The sequence below is a fragment of the Choloepus didactylus genome, assembly GCF_015220235.1.
Source record: "Choloepus didactylus isolate mChoDid1 chromosome 11 unlocalized genomic scaffold, mChoDid1.pri SUPER_11_unloc1, whole genome shotgun sequence".
Classification (NCBI taxonomy): Eukaryota; Metazoa; Chordata; class Mammalia; order Pilosa; family Megalonychidae; genus Choloepus; species Choloepus didactylus.
In genome coordinates, this window is record NW_023637577.1 from 4,592,880 (window position 1) to 4,608,312 (window position 15,433).

Genomic DNA, 15,433 nt, shown 5'->3' on the forward strand with positions numbered 1-15,433 from the left:
TTGACCAGTGCTCCATGCAACTGACGTTAAACCTCATTTATTACAACTCTGTGGCCATCTTGACTCCTGAGTTCGGATGCCTAGATCTGGAACATGCCAAGGCCATGCCGCATCAGGTTGGACTGAGCTTCACTTTGCCAAATCAATATTACATTTGTTCTTTGAGACAGAAGTTCTCCTGGTGCAATGCTTTTCCCAAAACTTGCTCATGCCAGGCAGGAAACTTTTTAATAGTTGTTAAGGTTCAGATTGGCCTTCCTGAAGTAAATGAGAAGCCATGTGAAACATCCAACGCTCTAAACCTCCAACTGAGATCTGCAGAGGGCAGATCTCTACAGAACCACCCACCTCTCCCTGGGACAATAGTTCCCTAGACCCACCGAGTGCCACATCTTGGCAGTTGTCCTCTCATTGGATGAGTGATGTGGCTCCAGGAACAGATGGTCCCAAGAGACCCTACCTTAAGGGTACCTGGAGATCGGGGACTGTAGTCAGCCTGGACCTGACCCATTTTTAGAAATTCTCTTTTTAGCTGAGCATCAGTAATACTGCCCTGACTTGTCATCTGATATCCTGTGGCCTCATACCGCAATAAGAAGGCAAAGAACTTGTAGTTTCTGTTCGTTCGTGCTTCTGCCTGCCTTAAAAATTGCTCTGTCCTGCCAACTGTGGTAATTCATTGGGGTTTCTGCTGAGGGCTTGAGCCTAGCACACAGTCCTATCTTTTAGAAGGCATGTCTCATAGATGCTGTTGAAGAAAGATGGAAATGCAGTGTGTGTCTTGTTGGAAAGATACAAGCTGAATATGTTCTGAGATTCCTACGGGGCAGATTGTGATGCCACATGAATGGCGACACAGCTGTTCAGATGAAGTATTAAATTTTATTTCTTTGTAACAGACTTATTGGGATATAATTCACACATGTCATTTTAATTTAATTTATAACAGCATCATTGAGATCTGATTCACATACCATACAACTCATTCCTTTAAAGTGTTTAGTAAAATGATTTTTTGTTTATTTTTCACAAGATTGCACATGCATCACTATGATCAATTTTAGGACATTTTCATCATCCCCCCCAAAACACCCGTACTCTTTAGCTGTCATCCTCTATCCCCACAACCCCCAACCATGCCTCCTCAGCCATAGATGACCCACTGATCTATTTTCTGTAGATTTGCCTATTCTGGATATTTTATATAAATGGAATCATGCAATATGTAATCCTTTGGTACTGGCTTTTCTCACTTAGCATATGTTTTCCAGGTTCATCCATGTTGTAGCATGTATCAGCACTTCATTCTTTTTATGGCTGAATATTATTCCATTGTATGGATATGCCACATTTTGTTTAGCCATTCACCAGTTGATTGATACCTGGATTGTTTCCACCTTTTGGCTGCTATGAACATGCTTCTGTGAACACTTGTGTGCAAATTTTTATGTGAACAATGCTTTCGTTTCCGTTGGGTACTGTTTTAGTTTCCTTTTTGCTAAAGCAAATACCATGCATTAGATTGGCATAAATAATGGGAATTTATTGGCTCACGGTTTTGAGGCTAGGAGAAGTCCAAATCAGGGTGTCATCAAGGCGATGCTTTCTTCCCGAACACTGATATTCTGTGGCTGGTGCCGGCCGACCTTGTTCTTTGGGGTCCTCTGTCGCATGGCATCCTCTCCTGGCCTCTCTCTCCCTTCTCTTCCAGGTTCCATTGACTTTCAACTTTTGGATGCTTCCTCTGTGGCTTTCTCTCTCTGTGTCTGAATTTCATTCCACTTATAAAGAACTCCAGTAATAGGATTAAGACTCCTCCTGATTCAGTTGGGGCACACCTTAGTTGCTAACATCAACAAAAGGTCCTACTTACAGTGGGTTCACACCTACAGGAATGGATTAAATTTAAGAACATGTTTTTCTGGGATACGTAGCTCTAAACCACCACAGGTACATACTTCAGGAGTGAATTTCTGGGTCATATGATAATCAACTGTTTGAGGAACTGCTAGACTGTTTTCCAATTCCACCAGAAAGACTGAGAGTTTTAATTTCTCCACATCCTGGGTAACACTTAACATCTGTGTTTTAAAATGGAAAATTTTTATTACAGAAATTTAAAAATCTTTAGCATATATTTAGAGATAACTCATTTTTTCCCAAGTTTTAATTTTGAAATAATTTTAAACTTATAGCACGGTTACAAAACTAATACAAAACCAATGCAGAGAACTCTAGTATACCCCCTATCCAGATACTCAGATTTACCAACTTTTAACATTTTGGCACATTTGTTATATCTATCTATCTATTTTCCAAACATTTGAGGCCAACTTACATACATCATGCTTCTTGAACATATGATATTTCTGTGCGTATTTCTTAAGAAAAAAGATATTCACTTATGTGACCACATTAAATACAGTTTTCAAGTTCATCCCCACCTTGGAGAATTGTAAGGGATATTAGCATACTAAATGCCCTGAGCAGTCCTGCAGGGAATGTCCTTTTTGACTCTGATTACTCAGGCCTTCCCTTTAACCATTCTTTAGTCCTCATGCCCCAAAGGAAGCACGGCTCAGGCAATAGGGAGCCACTGCAGGTTTCAGAACAAGAGTAACAGGTTCAGAGCTGGTGTGGAGGATGAGATGACTGGGACATGCTGGAGGTGGAGGGAACCATTGGATGGCTGCTCATTGGCTATGTCAGAGAGTCCATTGGACAGCTAGCTGGATGTCTGAGCCCAGAAAAATCACCACAAAGTTAAAGAATCCACCACGGAGAGTGGGAGAGAGCCAAGAAGGCAGTAGCCATCTGCGGGCTCTGAAGATGCTCCAGCCCAGAGCTGACTTTCTTTGCAGCCATCAACAGCCCCAGTCCCCTGGGGTTCTTCCCAGCTGTTTGAGGATTTCTCGCTGCCAGAATGTGTTGACATTTAGTAAACACAAGTCAAACTCACAAGCTGTTCTTGGGAAGACACCAGAGCATCAGGACACCTGCTTCCAATGGGGCCTGTCTTGCCTTTCTTTGACTTTCGAACAGAGGGAAAACATAAGATTGAATCCAAGTATCTCCATGCCACCCCAGCCCCTACTTTCTTAATCAGAGTGAGGAACTGAATCTCCTACAGGATTATCAGAACCAGCACTAAAATGTTTCTTATATTTTAAAACGGACCTGTCTTCTTGTCAGGAGGGAAGTTTATACTTCAGGAGTGCCTGAATAAGTATCTGTGAAATATATTTCAGGCCAGAGAGTGCATGAAACTCCCAAGAGAGGGAACTTTAGATCCAGCTATAACTTAAGAACTCTTGCAGACGAGCCTATAGAAAGATTAAAGCCACAAAGGGAATGAGTTCGGTGGAAATGTGCAGGGTAAAGGTATTTGGGTGGAAAGATGTATTACTCAGGGTTCTCCAGAACTGTCAGGAGATATATATCTATATCTATATCTATATCTATATCTATACACACACACACACACACACACACACACATATATATATACATATATATATATATAATTATAAGAATTGGCTCACACAACCGTGGGGATTGGCAAGTCCAAATTCTGTAGGGCAGGCCGCAAGCTAGAAATTCCAGTGAAGGTAAAGTTGAATTCCCCAGGGGAAGCTGGCTGGCTGAAGTAAAGGCAGAACTTATTCTTTCTGATTTTTAAATCCTCAATTTTGCTTTAAGACCTCTAACAGATTGGATGAGGAGACTGCCCCTCGTTGCTGAGGGCAAGCTCCTTTGTTGATTGCACATGCAGTCAACAATAGATGCAATCAACTGCTTAATGATGTTACTCCATCTACAAAATACCCTGAAAATAGCAGTAAGTTCAGTCCAAACAACTGGACACCATAATCCAGCCAAGTTGACCCATGCACTTAACAATCATAAAGGGCCAAGGTGGGGGGAGCTTTCTGCATCATTCTGCTTCTGTTTAATGTTTTCAATTCTTAATAGCAGTCATTCTTGTCAATATTGCCCATAGCTGGAAAGCCTCAGGAGAGGGCTTTGCAGGCATTGCAGCTACCACTTGCAGCTCATAATTTTCTAGCCTTTGGTTTTCTTTAAGGCCACTAAGGGCCCCTGGGATCATCTCCCTCCGTTGGGTGTGAAAGCTAGAGAGAGAGGAATGTGATACTCAGCTGGGATGCCACGGAGCTGGAATGGTCCTACAGTGTTGGTGGGGGAAAACCCTGACTCACTCACTGATTCATTCATTCATTCATTCATCATGTACTTTAACCTGAGTCTTACATTAGTGCTGGGGATAAAAGATTGACATAGGTCACTAGGAGTTCCCAGTCCAGGAGGAGAGGCTGATAAGTAAACCCAAAATACAATCTGCGAAAGGCAGCATGTTGGAGCTGTGTCTTCAGGAAATGAGATGCAGAGGACAGGGACCCTGCCTGGAGAGATTATGGGCAAGATACAGAGCAGGGGGCACTCGAGCCAGGCTTTGACAAAAGACATAGAAATGTGCAGGTATGCTCTAGGTGGAGGAATCAGTGTGTGCAGGTGCATGGAGCTTGAGAGGGCCCAGTGTCTTAGTGTATTAGTTAGGGTTCTCTAGGGAAACAGAACCAACAAGAGATATCTGTAAATATAAGATTTTATAAGAGTGTCTCATGCAACTGTGGGGATGCACAAGTCCAAATTCCTTAGGGCAGACAGCAAGCTGGGAACTCTGATGTAGGTATTTGATGAACTCCTCAGGAAACTTTTCACTAGCTAGCCAAAGAAGAAGTGAAGGTCCTCTCTCCCCCTTAAAAGTCTTCAACTGATTGGATTTAATCCAGCTTATTGCATTCTCTCATTGTGGAACACATGCCCTTCATTGATGTAATCAGTCACAGCTACAGCCAATTGACTGATGATTTAATAAATCAGCCTCTGGTTTATTAACCAGCCACAGATGTCCTTGCAGTAATGGTTAGGACAGTGCTTGCTTGACCAGACACCTGGACACCGTCACCTGGCCAAGTTGACACATGAACCTAACTATCACACTTAGGGAGCTGTGAGTAGTTCGGTTTGACCACAACTTGAAATTTGAAAGAGATGTGGAAGGAGACAAGGCAGAGAGGTGGGGAGCCAGAGCCCAAGGGGTGAGGGCCCAGGCTAAGTAGTGTGGCATTTCTCCAAGAGGCTGGATTTGGTTAACCACTGAAGGTGCTCGGACAGGGTCACTGTGAGCTGTCAGCACCCAAGCAGATATAATGAAAAAGAAAAGAGGAACTGGAGTGATGTCGGGTTCTATCGAGGGTGTAGAGAAGCCACTGTGGTGAGAGGAAGAGTTGGAGGGTCAATGGGGTCAGGCAGTAGGAGACATCAGACAAAGGTGAGAGCCAGAGCTGAAGTCCAAGGATAGACAAACAGAGGTCAGAAGCAAGAGGAGGTCCAGAGCAGAGTTGTGTGTTCTGGGAAATGGGGGTGCAGTGACAGCAGGCCCTTTTGGCATCGCTGCTGGGAAACCAGCTCAACAACACACAGCAATGGCAGAAATGTTCACACTCTTGTTTCATCAATCCCTGAAGTTAATTATAAGGAGTTGGCATCAAAGAAGGGAGACTCCAGGTGCACAAAGATGACACATGGGAATCCCCCAGCCCTCTACAGCACCCGACTCCATGGAGATCCCCAGATATGTTAGTGGAATCTGAATGCAAACATCAGTTGCACTAGTTTTAATAGCCACATAGCAGAAGCAAGTCATATGTCTGATGATAAGGGGAATCACCGAGTTAATGATAAGAGTATCAATTTAGTGGCATAGTATGGAGCCATTAACATATGACAAAAGAAGTCTGTCCCACCCACAGCCGTATTGCGTCTGGGGGCTCTCTCAACCCAGGGGTCCCTTCTGCTCTTAGGGCCTACGGTTTCCTCCGAGATTCTTCTCTTGACTGGGGAGGGGTGGAGATGGGGGGGGATGCATTATGCCAAAGAGCCCTCTGCCCTGCTGACATCCCCCTGTCCCCCAAAGCATGGACACCCCAGGTTTCCTTAACCCCATGAGGACAGAAAGTTCAGGGAGGGAAACAGGCTCCCCTGCTTTATCCAACATCATCCTTTTACACACACATCTGCTCACATCTTCATATCAACAGGCTGGAAACAAATGTCCAAACATGGAAATATTTGTATTAGGTTGGTGGGATCGTGGGTGGGTCTTATTCCTAAAATTTCCTGGAATTGTGTAGTGCCTTTTTAATGGTAATATTGAAAACACACGCATGCAGACACACACGCACACACACACACACACAGACACAGCCCTGATTAGACACAAGTGCTATATTATAGCCTGCAATGCAAGCTTTCATTTTTCCAGCTGCTAATTAATGCAGCTATGAACTTGTCAATTGCATGTGTCCCCCTTTCTTGTGATTTGATACTACTAGATGATCAGGACACATGGATTTTTCACTTCCTAAGAAATATCATGTTTATTATGAATATGGGGAAAGTTGATAAAATATCATAAGCAATCCAGGCTTAAGTGGATTGAATGCTTCTCTTGAAAATCCTGGCAGCCAGTTGGGAACTTCCCGATCCTCCCCACGGTCCTGGTTTTATAATGAGATGCTTTTGAATGTGGGTGGGGGTGAGGCTTCTGGACTCCCGGGAGTAGCCACATTTGGGTTTATTGTTTCCTAAGTCAGTTCACTCCATGAACTCAGGTATGAGTCAACCTCAAACCAACAGGTTGTGGCAGGTTATTTGGTTCGAGTCCACAGATAGCAAACACCCATTTTTGGAAAGTTTCAAAGAAAAGACATAAAAATAACTTCGTCATGTGTGCTTTGCTGGGGTGGCCTGCCCTGTTCTCAAGAGGGCAGGAAAAACGGGGCAATCCAGGCTCTGTATGTCCATCTATCCTTGGGGAGGAATAGGGGGTGGACAAGTCTTCTGAACCCCTGAAAGTCTGGGGCCGGGCTGCAGGGGACCAGGCGGTAAGGAAACTGGGGCCAGACCCCGATGGTGTGAAGATCTCCAGGAGCCCCCACACTTCCTGTATTTGGTACCCCAACTGCAGCATCCCAAGTCCAACCTCCAGTGGTGCTACCACTGAAGTCTTGCGTGTGTCAAAACCCACTTGGGTGGGCAAGATGGGCCAGACAGACCTCAAAAATGTAAGCTTACATCCAGTCTCTTCCTCCTAACAGATTTTTACCAGGTTGTCCATTTGGGAGTTGCTCTCCTGGGGGACTCCAAGGCACAGATGTTTCTCTCCTGGGGGACTCCAAGTCCAGCCTCTGAAGTGTTCCCATTGCCACAGTCAGATTGGCCCAGAGGCATCTCCAAACACCCACCCTGCAACCCAGAGCCACAAAAGCCCCTTACCTGTGGTTCCCAGCCCCTGGAGACATTCCAGCTCTGCCTCCCACCTCTGAGCCTTGGCTTCCCCATCTGCAAGGTGGGGTTATGAACCCTGACCTCTGAGGGTCCATATAGAATCAGCTCAGGATAGAAGAGGAAGGTGGAGGTGGCTAGGCCTGCGCAGGGCCCAGAGAAGGCGGCGGGGGGAGGGCACTGTTGGCAGATCTGCAACCCCCTCCCCTGAATCCCATCACTCAGAGCGACTCCACAGACACACAGAGCCTCCCATGTGCTCTCCATAATGCTCATGACTCAGAGGAGTGCCGGGCTGGAAAACCAGCCTTTAAAAAGCTGTGGCCTTGTTTACAACCCTGAGGAACATCTCCTGGATTTCCTGAAGCTTCGTCTCATGTCAAGACTGAATCACCAACACCTCGTGAAAACTGTTTTATGGGAAAGTGGGGTCAGTCCAGGTGGAGGCAGAGATAAGGGTACTTGTTTTCCTGGCACTGAATCAGGGTTTTGGAGATGGCCCTGGTTGGTGAACTCTCGGTAGCTTTACATTCAGCAGCTCAGCGTGCTGTGCCTGGGGTGACACTGCTCTCCTTGTTAATAACAACTCTTCTTTCTAAAAACTGCCTTCACCTGGTGCTGTCTCTGGGTCTCGTCACTAGTCAGCGTCGTTTTACAATCACCCCCTTTTAGAGATGAGGAGGCTGTGCAGAGAAGTGGCCCTGTGTGGTACCTGGTGCAGCTGAGGTTTGCATGGACACTGTGCTCCCTGTGAGACCTGAGGGGTCCTCTTTGCTAACAGGATGGAGAATGGTTCTTTAACCACCTCATCAACCCATTTTCCGTTTCGTCTGCTCTTGACCTTCCATCCTTTCATTGCTATCTTTTTCTGCCTTTTTTTTTTTCCTCTTATTTTTTTTCTTAAGATTTGTTTCTACTGTGTCCAGAGGAAACTCAGGGAACCATGATGTGCTAGTTTGGATATATTATGTCCCACCAAAAGCCGTATTCTTTAATGCAATCTTGTGGAGACAGATGTATTAGTGTTGATTAGGTTGGAACCTGTTGATCGAGTGTTTCCATGGAGATGTGACTCAATCAACTGTGGGCGAGACCTTTGATTAGATTATTTCCATGGAGCTATGGACCCCACCCATTCAGCGTTGGTCTTGATTTAATCACTGGAGACCTATAAAAGAGCTCACAAATAGAAGGACCTCAGAGCAGATGAGAGAGACATTTTGGAGAGCAGCTGAGAGAGACATTTTGGAGAAGGCAGTTGAAAGCCGACTTGCGCTGAAACTTTGGAGATGCTAGTCCACAGTTTGCTGCAGAGATGCTAAGAGAGGGCAAATGCCCCAAGAGCAACATTTTGAAGAATGCACAGGAGCTGAGAGAGGAGTGGAACACAACCTGGGATCAGCAGACGCCAGCCACACGCCTTCCTAGCTAACAGAGGTTTTCCAGATACCGTTAGCCTTCCTGCAGTGAAGGAATACTTGGGTTGATGCCTTAATTTGGACATTTTCATGGCCTTCAGACTGTGAATTTGTAACCAAACAAACTCTGTTTATAAAAGCCAATCCATTTCTGGTGTTTTGCATAATGGCCGCATTAGCAAACCAGAACACATGGGGTGGTAACCTCACAGACAGATGGGTGCTTGACATCATTTGGTTTTCCCAGGGATTCTCACAGGCCATTCAAGGATGCACCCCCACCCCCCAAAAAAGACAACTTTGCCCAGGAGACCCCCCCACCCCAGGCTAACTCTCTTAAGGACTAGAATTGTTCATGCAGATGTCACTCTTGGCTAATTTTTTAAACAATAGCTAATATTTATTTAGTGCTTTTTGAGCATTGAATAGGTTGACCTATGTAAACCCACTGAATGGATCATCTTATTTCATCCCCTGGGAGCTGTATCAAGTAGGTCCTTTAACAGTCCCCATTGTACAGATGAGAAAACCGAGGCACAAAGCAATTAAAGTAAGTGGCCCAAGGTCACACAGCTGGCGAGTAGAACCCACAGTCTCAGCGCTATCCATACTGAAATGGCATTGGTCCTGATGCCAAATGTCATCTAGGCCTTTTATCCATGGCTCTAATATGGAAACTGTCAATGAGTTGCCACCGTGTCCACCAGTTGCAGCCCTGAACCTGGAGAAAGAGGCCCCATCAAACCCTGGTCCTGACCCAGTGGAGAAGCAAGAGGTGTTGAAGACCCTACTGGAGAAGCCTCCGGAGAGGGTCCCTGCAGCTATGGCCCACCACCCTACGCCCTAATCAGACTTTGATGAGAAGGTAATGTTCTGGCCCCCATGGAAAGTCCCTGGGGCTCATGGGGCAGCTAAGCAGGGGCTTCTCCAACCCTTGGCCCACCTTCCCAAGGTGAGCCAACAGAGCCTCAAAGGATGAGATAATCAGCTGCCCATGTGGTGTCCTGGGCCTGCAGGTTGGGGTGTTGGAGGCTTGAGCCAAAATTCCCAGAGACGGGGAAGGGGGACAGCCAGGTCCTTGCTGGGGAACAAGCCTGGCCAAGGAAGTGGGTGTCCTGGATCTCCTGGAGCAGATGGGTTCAGGGTTGTGCTTCTGTCTATAACATTCCAGTCAGGCCATGTAGGGGCAAGGGGGTGCCCATCCATTCGAGAGGAGCCGGATGCTACCAGAGTGGAGCCTTCGGCTTGGGGCAGTGGTTCTCAAACTGTGGCCCCCAGCCCGGCAGTGTCACCTGGGAACCTGTTAGAAATGCAGGTTCTGAGGCTCCACCTAACCCTTCAAGTCAGAACCTCGGGGAAAGAGGAAGGGAGCCCTCTATGTGTTAGTGATTCTGCCAGGTAATTCTCATGCATGCTCCAGTTTGAGAATCACTATGGCAGAGGCAGAGCACACCTGATTCCAGAGAACACTCCCCACCCACCTCCAGCCCCAGGCTCCTTATCCCAACCAGGGGCCAAATCAGAGGCTGGGGACTTTCACCCTCCCAGGTCTGCAAGGGGAGAGCCTAACCCTCTTCCTCTCTCCCCTGTCCCTGCCCACCTCCCTGTTGCAGGCCCAGGGTTGCCAGCCAGATTAGCTTTATTTCTCAGCCAGCCTGGGAGCCAGGCGGCCTTGAATCACAGCTGACATTCAGCTTCATGGCTCTTCCCACTCCTGGGCCCCCCCTTGCCTAAGAGGCCTTGGAGGAGGTGTGGGAAGGGTGGGCGTGGGGGGTTGTCCCCGTGGTGGAGGCCTTTCCACGTCTGTGCTTCTCCATCTTCAGTCCTTGCCAAGTCCTCGGTCTGGAACTTTCTTTTCCATACCACATCCCCTGGAGAGGGAGGGCGTCAGGGCCCCCATTTTCCACTCCCTGGGAGTGGCGGGAGCTTTAGAATATAATAACTTGGGGCGGGGGAACATGGTTCCAGAGAGGCTCAGCAAAGAAGTCCCAGGTGCAAGCAGCTCCTAGAGTCCCACCGAGACCTGCTGAGTTTTTTTTTTTTTAATTCAGTTTTATTGAGATATATTCACATACCATACAATCATCCATGGTGTACAGTCAGCTGTTCACAGTACCACCATATAGTTGTGCATTCATCACCCCAATCTATTTTTGAACATTTTCCTTATACCAGAAAGAATCAGAATAAGAATAAAAATAAATAAATAAAAAAGAACACCCAAATCATCCCCCCATCCCACCCTATTTTTCATTTAGTTTTTGTCCCCATTTTTCTACTCATCCATCCATACACTGGATAAAGGGAGTGCAATCCACAAGGTTTTCACAATCACACTGTCACCCCTTGTAATCTACATTGTTATACAATCCGCTTCAAGAGTCAAGGCTACTGGGTTGGAGTTTGGTAGTTTCAGGTATTTACTTCTCACTATTCCAATATATTAAAATCTAAAAAGTGTTATCTATAAAGTGCATAAGAATGTCCACCAGAGTGACCTCTCGACTCCATTTGAAATCTCTCAGCCACTGAAGCTTTATTTCGTTTCATTTCACATCCCCATTTTGGTCAAAAAGATGTTCTCAATCCCATGATGCCAGGTCCAGATTCATCCCTGGGAGTCATATCCTGCGTTGCCAGGGAGATTTACACCCCTGGGAGTCAGGTCCCACGTAGGGGGGAGGGCAGTGAATTCATTTTCTGAGGTGACTCGGTTAGAGAGAGAGAGGGCCACATCTGAGCAACAAAGAGGTATGCAGGGGGAGACTGTTCGGCACAATTATAAGCAGGTTTAACCTCTCCTTTGCAGTAACAAGCTTCATAGGGGCCAGCCCCAAGACGGAGCGCTCCTGCTGAGTTTTTTTTGAGCTGAGCAGTGCGCCACAGGTCCCCTTGCCTCTGACGACCAGTGAACTTTCATGTTTGCCCCATGTTTCCCTATCCTGTCCCCCTCAGCTCCCACATCCTCCAAGGTCACATCCTACCCACCCTGCCTCCATTAATGATGGCCATCTTCTGGTCCTCCAGATACATCAAGAGTAGTGAAGGGGAGGTCAGTTGCCAACTTTGTTCTCTTTCTATTGCTCTTATAAAAACTCCGGGCCTGCATTTGATTCTCAAAGCATCTCATTCAGAAACCAAAGAACCTGACAGCAGACCATTTCTGGAGCTTTTCATTCCCATTTTAACAACCACATGTTCCCTGCAGGCAAGGCAGGTGCTTCTGACCAGGGCTGTGTGTCCTGGGGCAGACGACCCAACCTCTCTGAGCTTCAGCCTCTCAGCTTAGAAACCCCACTCCCACTCCACAGAGACTTTGTGAAGACTAAATGCAGAAAGAGCTCAGAGTTCCGGGAAGCATGACAGCTCTCTCAACGTTATCCTCTGGGAAGATCAGCTTGATGTGCAGGGAACTGGTACCCTGACACAGGCATCTCTGGGTTGGTCAGAACATTTCATGGAGAAACTCAGGCCGCAGACTGCACCCCTTGGGGAAACCCCCGAGTTTCCCAAGAGGGAGGGAATATGTCAATTTAATCAAAGTAACCCAGGTCAGAGCATCCTCTGGTTAGGGCTGGACTTAAAGAGATATAATTACAGTGAAATCGTGGTCTTCTGCTTTTGTATCATTTAGTCTTCATTAAAACAAATCCACTAATAAATGGTAAGGTCACAGAAGCTATGGTAAAACTAAGAGAGGAGTGCACCTGTAGGCCAGGAGGTCAGCTGCAGGCCTCTCTGCCAGGGTGGCCAGTTTGCCTCGAGACCACTGGTCCTGCCAGACAAGAGCCTTCTGTTTACCCCTTTTAGCCCAGAGCCACACTTAGTCTTTACCCAATACCCAAGTCCACTGTACCCAACGGGCAATTGCACCTATTTTCAGGGATCATTTTAAACCCAGGCACCCCCTTCATGAACCCCCTTTAGATCCTAATCTCCAAGGAAGATGGGACTTCCCTGAATCAGTTTTGGGGCACATCGTGGGGGTGGGAGGTGGGGACGGGGGTGAGCTGACGGAGCCCCCACCATGGCAGCTCCCCCACTTCTGCCAGTCCTGAAGAGAGCTGGCTGCCGGCACCGCGAGCCTCCTCAACTCGTTAACTGTTCTTCCCTCTCAAATCAAAGGGGGCCTGTGCGAGCCACTTTCCAGTTCTGTCTTGTAGGCAGGCACCACCAACTCAGAGGGGACCGGGAGGGGGCAGAGCAGTGTCCCCACCAGCTGTTGTTGCCATGCAGGACTGCTGGCCCTGGGAGGCCAGAGCCTCTGGGTTTTTTTCTTTCTTTCTTTAAAATTTGTAAATGTATCTTTTATTTCTGTTTTAAATGAACATTTATTTGATTAATTTAATTAAATCAATTGTAAGTAATTGTTTTTATCAAATTATTTTTAAATAATATTTGCCATCGTAACCATTTTTCAGTGTACAATTCAGTGGCACTAATTACATTTACAGTGTTGTGCTACCATCACCACCATCCATTACCGAAACCTTTCATCACCCCAAACAGAAACTCTGTACCCATGAAGCAGCAAGTCTCCCCACCTCCACCCCCCAGCCCCTTGTAACCTGTATTCTAGTTTCTGACTCTACTAATTTGCAGATTGTGCTAATTGCATAAAAGTGAGATCATACAATATCTGGCTTATTTCACAGAACATGATATCTTCAAGTTTCACCCATGTTGTAGCATGGATCAAGATGCCCTTCCTTTTTGCAGCTGAATACTATTCCATCATATGGCTGGAACACATTTTGTTTATCCATTCATCTGTCCAACACTTGGATTGCTTCCACCTTTTCAGGGCCTCTGATTTTTAAAGCAAGAGATCTGGACTTCAATGTGAAATCTCTGTTTTCATATCAGTGAGATCATACAATATTTGTCCTTCTGTGTCTGGCTTATTTCACTCAACTTGATAGCTTCAAGTTTCTTCCATGCTGTCGCCTGTGTCAGGACTTTGTTCCTTTTCACGTACAGAGTTTTGTTTAGTATTTTTAATTTTTTTCACTTTTCTAATACCAATGCCTGGAACAGGGTCTGATTCATCAGACTCATTAGATACTTAAAAAATTTTGTTGTGTGGTTAAATGAATACTTTTTTCGTCATGACGCTCTGTCTTGGAGCTCTCTGTTTTCATTGCCGCATAGACGTATGATAATTTAACGAAACCTTCCTCGTACAGGTCCTCGATCCATTATCCAAACCCTTGGGCGTGGATGTGTGCAAAATTCAAAATTGTTCCCTTTTAGAGAGCTCGTATAGTGCATACATGTACAGGCAAACGCTGTAACCAAATACGCTAATATTTCTTCAGTGACGTGTGTAAGTATGCCCTAAGTAGAATAAATAAGGTCTATAAATAGCCTAGCACTGGGTTAGGTCATGTTTGCCACCCAATGAGCTTGCCAAAATTTAAGATGAACTGTCAGTGCTTAGAGCTTTTTGGATTCGGAATAAGTGTAGGGGTTATAGGTCTACGTCTGAAGGCCTCTGGCACATTCAGACTTGTTGGGTGAACAAGGAGGCGTGCAGGGCTCCCTCTGTGACCTCAGTCTCCCCACAGCCATTGCCACTGATTTGCCATACCCTTGACATCCTCCCTGTCCTTGAGATTTAGCGAGTGGGGTGGTGAGGGGAACAAGAAGGGCAGGTGTGCCCCAGAAGCCCAAAACCTTTCTAGCACTTTTAGCTGCTCTGAGATGTGCATATTTGGAAGCTCCCCCTCTGCCCCACCCCACTCTAGGGGGGTTTCTGTTTCTCTATTCACAGATGTTACCTTATTTCGTTTATCCATTCATCTGTTGATAGACCCTTTGGTTGCTTCTACCTTTTGGCAATTGTGCATAATGCTCCTATAAACATTACTGTAAATGGATCTGTTTGAGTCCCTGCTTTCAATTCTGTTGAGTATATATACCTTGGAGTGGAATTGCCAGCTCACATGATAATTCTATGTTTAACATCTTTGAGGAAATGCCAGACTCTTTCCCACCGCAGCTGCACCATTTTTCATTCCCACCAGCAATGCACACGGGTCCAACCCTCCCTTTTGCAATGTTTTTCCCATTTTGATCCTGCTGGATTTACCAGAAAGGTTTGCATTATGGCCAGATTATGTTTCCCCACCCCTCCCTTCTAGGCACTTTTTCCCATCAATCCATCTTCCATACCCTTCCAAAGTACGGGTCTGATCATGGTATTTTCCTGCTTGGTGAGGGTGCTTGAAGTGGAGCGGACGAGGGGCTTGGGAAGATGTGCATTTTCTGATGGATGGGGTCCGTGGAGTGTGCTAACCCCTTGAACAGGTTAAGACTTGTGGCTCTTGGGTAAAGCCCTTCTCAGTCTGACCCCTGCCTGCCTCTCCAGCATCTTCTGAGCCCCGTATCATGTGCTCCCAGACTCTTGCACGTTCACAGAACTTTCCTAAAACCATCTCCTACTCCGTCCCTTTGCACATGCAGCTTCCTTGCCCACACTTCCTTCTTCTCTGCCCAGGGAACCCCATCATGAGTTGTATCCTCTCTTCCCTCCAACTCTCTCCACACCCTCTTGGCCATAGCCTCCACATGTTGACCTGTGATTCCGATATTGTGCCCTCCCCCTTTGAAAAGTCTCAACGACTTACCCCACAGGATGAAAACAG

At 46.4% G+C, this 15,433-nt stretch overlaps 1 protein-coding gene across 3 annotated transcripts in view; it reads left to right on the plus strand.

The window, feature by feature from the left end:
• COL23A1 (collagen type XXIII alpha 1 chain) overlaps positions 1 to 15,433 on the plus strand; it is a 389,555-nt gene that overhangs the window by 218,361 nt on the left and 155,761 nt on the right. The gene's annotated exons all lie outside the window — the stretch shown is intronic.